This window comes from Coregonus lavaretus (genome assembly GCF_964263955.1).
Source record: "Coregonus lavaretus genome assembly, chromosome: 28".
Taxonomy (NCBI): domain Eukaryota; kingdom Metazoa; phylum Chordata; class Actinopteri; order Salmoniformes; family Salmonidae; genus Coregonus; species Coregonus lavaretus.
Window position 1 is genome coordinate 27,215,716 of NC_140015.1, and position 8,093 is coordinate 27,223,808.

Below are 8,093 nucleotides of genomic sequence, written 5' to 3' on the forward strand. Positions count from 1 at the left end.
GTGTTTAACAGACTTATAACATGTTTAAAGGAATATATTATGTAATTCATGCTTACATAGCTTTAAAATAGCAGTACATTTGAGATTGTTCTATATGATATGATGATGTTTCTTAACAGGTGTACACTGTGGTCTTGAGCTCACCCAGACAAGTTCAATGGTTATAAATTCTGGAGAGTCTTTGGTAATCACAGTGACTTTAATAGGACAGAGTCTGCAGACTGAAGACACAGCTGTTTATTACTGTTCTCGATACCACAGTGATACAAACAAGCCCCAAACCTGTACAAATATCCCAACAGTAGTGAGTAGAAAACAAACTCAATCATACTGTATTTTCCCCACCAGAAATACTGTTGTACCATTCATATATGTCTACATAGTAAATCAAGGACGAAAATACACAAACTAAATGATGAAATCATTCCTCTGTACATTTTACTTTACATGGTGTGTTGTATCTTATTTGCGATATAAGAGGTGTCAATGTTCAAGTAAATACAGAGTTCATACTACCTATCTATAGTTAACCATCGTCACTTCACTGAAAATATCATCAGCAAACAGAATAAAATCTGTAAGTAATAATCTAAATAAAATGTTAATATCAAGTAAAAAAGAGTAATGGTCCAAGTATTTATCCTTGGAGGACACCAGCCATTACATTCTGACACTGATTCTGTGTATAACATGTCACTATGATACAAGTAACATCTTCTTTCACTCTATGCAAAGCAACTCTCCTCTCTTGTATATAAAGAGGAATATATATATTTTACATTTACGTTTTACATTTTACATTTAAGTAATTTAGAAGACGCTCTTATCCAGAGCGACTTACAGTTACTGAGTGCATACATTTTTTCATACTTATATTATAGTTACCATCAGTTCAGCTTCAACACAAACAATGTTCCCTGCATCTCTGCTGTTGCTGCTGGCAGCTACATCCTGTGAGTTTTGGGGGACTGATACATCAACAAATATGACAAATATACCATTTGTGTTCTGTCAGACTGAGCTCACACAGCCAGGCTCTAAGAACCTGCAGCCTGGACAGCCTCTGACCCTCTCCTGTAAGGTATCTGGGTATTCTTTAACCAGGACCAGCTACTGTACAGGGGTGAATCGCTAACCTACAGGAAAAGCACTGGAGTGGATCGGATTCATTTGTCACAATGGTAGCTCATATTACAGTTATAAACTGAATAACAAGTTTAGCATCACAAGAGACACGTCCAGCAGCACACTAACTTTAAAACGACAGATTCTGCAGACTGAAGACACAGCTGTGTATTATTGATCACGTTACACAGATGAATAACAGAATGTAAGGTTCTGTATTTATTTTCTTAGTCATCCTTGTGTTCTTGAACGTAGCCCTGTTTCTTTGTGTTCTTGATTTCACCTGTGTTAGTTACTCACCTGGTCTCATCAGCTCCTTATTTAGTTCAGTTCATCCTGTTTGTGCCTTGTGAGGTATTGTTTGTTTTGACTCTACTAAGCCTTTTCCTAGCTCATTTGTGAGAACCAGTTTTAGCCTTCAGTCCTAGTTTTGTTTCACCTGCCTGTTTGCCTTCCTGTGTATGACCATTGCCTGCCTGTGACCACAATTCCTGCCTTCTGCGAAGGCGAAATAAACACCTGCCGCACTCTGCGCGTGAATCTATACCTTTTTCTCCCTGAGTACTCATTACACAGAACACACACACAGCCTATTTGATAGTGCAACCCTAAGTAACAGTACAGATGAATTATCAGGCCTACTGTACATCTTACTGTATAAAGTATTGTTGAAAGAAAGCCTTGTTTGGAACTGTTGCTGTTAAAATACAAAACATATTTTTTATTCTGAACTGGAATAAACTGATTGATCACATCACACAGATGTAGACCAGAAAACACACACAGTCCTAATGAGAGGTGTGTGGCTGGTTGAAAATTTCAACAAGCATTGAGACTGTTTCTGTACTTGTCTTTTAAGTATGTCAGAGTTGAGAACCCTGACTCGCATTGGTATGTGGTGCCAAACTGGATCAGAACATTTACTGCTTTCAGGCAGGAGACTGCTTCCTGCTGTAGATGAGCAACCCAAAACTGTGTGAGTGTGTTTGCCTCAAAAAGCATCTTGCTTCAATCAGTTTATTCCAGTTCAGAATAAAAATTATTACTTGTATTTTAATTTTCAACAATAATTTCTACAGTAAGATGTACAGGAGGCCTGATCATGTTTTATCTTCATCTGTACTGTTACTAAGGGTTGCACTATCAGTAGCTAGCTTGATTTGGCTAATGTTAGATATTAGCTGTGTACAAGGCCAGGGGATTGTTTGAAAGAGAAACTCGCATCTACTACTATGAGAGTTAGTACTCCCTTATTTCTGCTTATCATCACCTGTTATAAAATGACAACAATGCCTTGCTAGCTGACTTACTTTTCCACGGTCGAAGCACTGTTTCCTAAAGCATTCTGCCCTGTTCTGAAAGAACTCCCTGGGTTTACCGTCATGCTGTGGATGTTTGGTCAGGACGTTTCGTTTTATTAATTTGTTCATTTTGAGAGACTCATTACTAATCACTTCCCCGCACAAAACACATTGTGGGCGCTCCTCGTTATTTCTCAAAGTTTGTATGAAACTAAGAGAAAGAACCTCATTGCTGTATTTGCGTTTCATTACGATTGATCTCAGTCAGAACTTGTGGCTAGCATGAGTCCATTTGATGACAGCGGTGAGTGATGGCGAATGGGAAAGACAAGTCAGTGGCTGACAGCGCATCATCTGCTGTTGAACGACAACGATGCATCATGTGTGTCGCGGAGTGATCTTCAAGAAAACTGCAGAAAAAAGATCTGGTAAACCTCGAAGCACACAGGCATCTCCCTCTCCCAATCGCGCAGCTGCCAAACTGAGCAGAGACAGCTGCTAAGCAGAGAGCGCACTGAATAAAGAGTACAGATGCACTTGGCCAAATCAATTCCAGTAATTAATGAGATAATAATACATTTACTCTGACACGCCGCGACCCACCATTAACAGGTCTGTGATTAAGAAAGGCTGCCCTAATCTATGGATTTCACATGACTGGGAATACAGACATGCATCTGTTGGTCACAGGTACCTTAAAAAAAAGGTAGGGGTGTGGATCAGAAAACCAGTCAGTATCTGATGCGACCAGAATTTGCCTCATGTAGTGTGACACATCTCCTTCTGTATAGAGTTGATCAGGCTGTTGATTGTGGCCTGTGGAATGTTGTCCCACTCCTCTTCAATGGCTGTGCAAAGTTGCTGGATATTGGCGGGAACTGGAACACGGTGTCATACACGTTGATCCAGAGCATCCCAAACATGCTCAATGGGGGACATGTCTGGTGAGTTCGCAAGCCATGGAAGAACTGGGACATTTTCAGCTTACAGATCCTTGCAACATGTGGCCGTGCATTATCATGCTGAAACATGAGGTGATGGCGGCGGATGAATGGCACGTCGATGGGTCTCAGGATCTCGTCACGGCATCACTGTGCATTCAAATTGCCATCGATAAAATGAAATTGTGTTAGTTGAAAGTTGCTTATGCCTGCCCATACCATAACCCCACCGCCATCATGGGAAACTCTGTTCACAACATTGATATCAGCAAACCACTTGCCCGCACAACACCATACACGTGGTCTGCGGTTGTGAGGCCGGTTTGAGGTATTGCCAAATTCTCCAAAACGACGTTGGAGGCAGCTTATGGTAAAGAAATTAACATTAAATTATCTGGCAACAGCTCTAGTGGACATTCCTGCAGTCAGCATGCCAATTGCACACTCCCGCAAAACTTGAGACATCTGTGGCACTGTGTTGTGTGACAAAACTGCAAATTTTAGAGCTACCTTTTATTTTCCACAGCACAAGGTCCACCTGCGTAATGACATTCTGTTTAATCAGCTTCTTGATATGCCACACCTGTCAGGTGGATGGATTATCTTGGCAAAATGAGAAATACTCACTATCAGGAATTTGAGAGAAATAAGCTTTTTGTGCGTATGGAACATTTATGTGATATTTTATTTCAGCTCATGAGACATAGGATCAACACTTTACATGTTGCGTTTATATTTTTGTTCAGTGTCGTTATATTTTGGGGTTATTATATATTTTTTACCTGATTTCCAGATGTCTTCTAAACTACCCACAATGCACTATTTTCCAACGTCATTTGGAGAATCTACTCTGTGCTACTGAGTTTGTATGCTAGCTCGGTAGCTAACTCAAGTTGGTTAACTTTAGCATCCTCATGCTCTTCACGGAATTTGTGGTTGTCTTATCTAGTGGGAACCCATTAGCACGGCATGCTCTGGTGCCTTCTTGGCATGGGCTCAAAACAAAGAGAAAATCATTCCTGCTTGCTCTAATGGTGTAGTACCTCATCAGTTCTCCTTTTTGTTTTGTCAACTTTTCTGCATGTTATCTGTGAAGTTAGACTACGGGAGTTTTGTAACTTTTCCCACCTTGGCCTAGTGCTAGCACACTAGCTGACTGACGTCTGGAATCTATATTTCTTTGATTTTTCTCGCTATATACAGTCGTGGTCAAAAGTTTTGAGAATGACACAAGTATTGGTCTTCACAAAGTTTGCTGCTTCAGTGTTTTTAGATATTTTTGTCAGATGTTACTATGGTATTCTGAAGTATAATTACAAGCATTCCATAAGTGTCAAAGGCTTTTATTGACAATTACATTAAGTTTATGCAAAGAGTCAATATTTTCAGTGTTGACCCTTCTTTTTCAAGACCTCTGCAATCCGCCCTGGCATGCTGTCAATTAGCTTCTGGGCCACATCCTGACTGATGGCAGCCCATTCTTGCATAATCAATACTTGGAGTTTGTCAGAATTTGTGGGGTTTTGTTTGTCCACCTGCCTCTTGAGGATCGACCACAAGTTCTCAATGGGATTAAGGTCTGGGGAGTTTCCTGGCCATGGACCCAAAATAACAATGTTTTGTTCCCCGAGCCACTTAGTTATCACTTTTGCCTTATGACAAGGTGCTCCATCATGCTGGAAAAGGCATTGGTCATCACCAAACTGTTCTTGGATGGTTGGGAGAAGTTGCTCTCGGAGGATGTGTTGGTACCATTCTTTATTCATGGCTGTGTTCTTAGGCAAAATTGTGAGTGAGCCCACTCCCTTGGCTGAGAAGCAACCCCACACATGAATGGTCTCAGGATGCTTTACTGTTGGCATGACACAGGACTGATGGTAGCGCTCACCTTGTCTTCTCCGGACAAGCTTTTTTCTGGATGCCCCAAACAATCGGTAAGGGGATTCATCAGAGAAAATGACTTCCTCGCTGCCCTTCTTGACACCAGGCCATCCTCCAAAAGTCTTCGCCTCACTGTGCGTGCAGATGCACTCACACCTGCCTGCTGCCATTCCTGAGCAAGCTCTGCACTGGTGGTGTCCCGATCCCGCAGCTGAATCAACTTTGGGAGACGGTCCTGGCGCTTGCTGGACTTTCTTGGGCACCCTGAAGTCGCCTTCACAACAATTTAACCTCTCTCCTTGAAGTTCTTGATGATCCGATAAATGGTTTATTTAGGTGCAATCTTACTAGCAGCAATATCCTTACCTGTGAATCCCTTTTTGTGCAAAGCAATGATGACGGCACGTGTTTCCTTGCAGTTAACCATGGTTAACAGAGGAAGAACAATGATTTCAAGCACCACCCTCATTTTAAAGCTTCCAGTCTGTTATTCTAACTCAATCAGCATGACAGAGTGATCTCCAGTCTTGTCCTCATCAACACTCTCACCTGTGTTAACGAGAGAATCACTGACATGATGTCAGCTGGTCCTTTTGTGGCAGGGCTGAAATGCAGTGGAAATGTTTTTTTGGAATTAAGTTCATTTTCATGGCAAAGAGGGACTTTGCAATTAATTTCAATTCATCTGATCACTCTTCATAACATTCTGGAGTATATGCAAATTGCCATCATAAAAACTGAGGCAGCAGATTTTGTGAAAATTAACATTTGTGTAATTCTCAAAACTTTTGACCACGACTGTAGCTATTGGATTTCCCTTACTAACTCTCCCTCGGCCCGATGAATTGCCCGCCTCCCACTCGCTTTGGTAGCTATCTCAGACTGCACTCTTTTAAAAGTTTTACCATCGGATGGGCCCCATCCATCAATATGTAAGTCTCTGCTCTCTTTTTGCTTTTGATCTGCGGTTATGTTTTACTTCTGTTGTGTTAGTTGTGTTCTAGCTGGTCTGCAGTTGCTGTGCTCTGGCTTTGCCAACCATAACAATGGTGGTTGGCTAGGCTGGCTAAGCTAATAGTTGACTAAATAGCTAATATTAGCTGGCTGGCTGGCTTGCTTGCTGGCTAAGATAACTGCATATACATGTAGCTAACATTCTTTGATTACGTTAGATGATAACTGGTTGGATGGCGTTATGTATTTCCAAAACTTTCGTTTACTTGAATGTAGCTGTAAGCTATGTGTTGTTAGCAGGCTGGTAGGGCTAACGTTAGCGGGCTAGTAGAACTAACATTAGCAGGATAGTTGGCTAGCAACCTTGAAAGTTGTTTTGTAACAATACATTCATAAAGTATTTGCTTGTAAATTATCTGAAAATGTAATTGAAACCAGCAGTCATGAGTGCAAACAATTTGGTTTAAGTTGAATTTATAGATTTGAAGTTATTTCTGTTCGAGTTTACATTATAGGGAATAGACTGGCTTGCTGGGTCTTCCATATTATATCACACCCTGGAAAAAGCTTTTCCGACATGACTTCCGCATTCTTCGGAATTCTGATTGTTTCATGTAATAACTCAAAAATGTTTGCAAATCCATATGTTACATGTGGTTGCTAATGCAAATCCATATGTTACATGTGGTTATGTTTATGTTACCTAGCCTTGAAGTATGATTAGCATCATGTTTCCCTTTTAATAGGGGATGTTAGCATCATGTTTCCCATTTAATAGGCGATATGCACATGACGTATTTTCGGTTAAATCTCAGGATGGATGTAAACTTCCGGTTATCGTAGAATGCTGTGCTACCGTATGCTAGCATTGAATGCTTGTCGTCAAAAACATCCGAAACTGTTAATTTTCGTCGTTGTTGTTGTTTATCTTAATGTTTATGTTAATGTTTTTACTTGTAATACTTCGTCTTGACTTATAACACGATGACGTGTAAATGTACGAAAGTGTCCTTTCAGAAACGGGATGACAGCTCTTCCAGCCATCACTGCTGTGTGCCGCAATGTACAGTGTCTGCCAGATGCAATTCTTCTGTTAGTTTTTTTTTTTTTTCTCAAAGACAGTGAATTACATAAACGGTGGGTGATTAACATTCGACGAGTGAACTTTCTTACAACAAACACACGAGTCTGCAGCCGACACTTTTTAAGTGAAGATGTGATAGAGCCTCCGACTCCAGCTGGGCGCAGACGTCTGAAGAAGGGAGCTGTTCCAGTGCTGTTTCAATGGAACAATTTCAGTCTTCCAGCCCCACGGCCCAGAGTTTGGGAAAGGACCGAGCGTCCCAACACAGAAACCATGAATGATCTGATGATACACCAGAATCTAACAGCGATTAATAACATTTATTTCGCAACACATTGTAGTCTGCCTATTTAATTGGACTCTGCATACCTATTTCCGCTTGCCAGAGTAGCATCTGGCTTGGGCTTCACTACAACCATGGCATCCACAGGTCCTGGCTTCACTCCCTATTTATTTATGAGATGGAGATTAGGAGAGATGCTAGTATGCATGTGACACAACAGTCTGGTATTGAAATGATACAAACCATTATTCGTGGTTTATGCCACTTCTGCTCTGTTTCAGTGCACGAAAGTACAGGAGGGACGACAGACATGCCACATTCAGAGTAATGGCTAGTCTGATATAGTAATGCAACCAAATGATTGCATATCCCACACCCAGCCACACAGGAACAGTAGCTTTTAACAAGCACAACTGGTTGTGAATCACGCAATGTCATCTGAAATACACAGAAGCATAATTTAATGGGTTTTGAAAGACGAGGGTCTACAGCAGCAGGAGTAGGAGCAAAACTTGTTCTTTCTA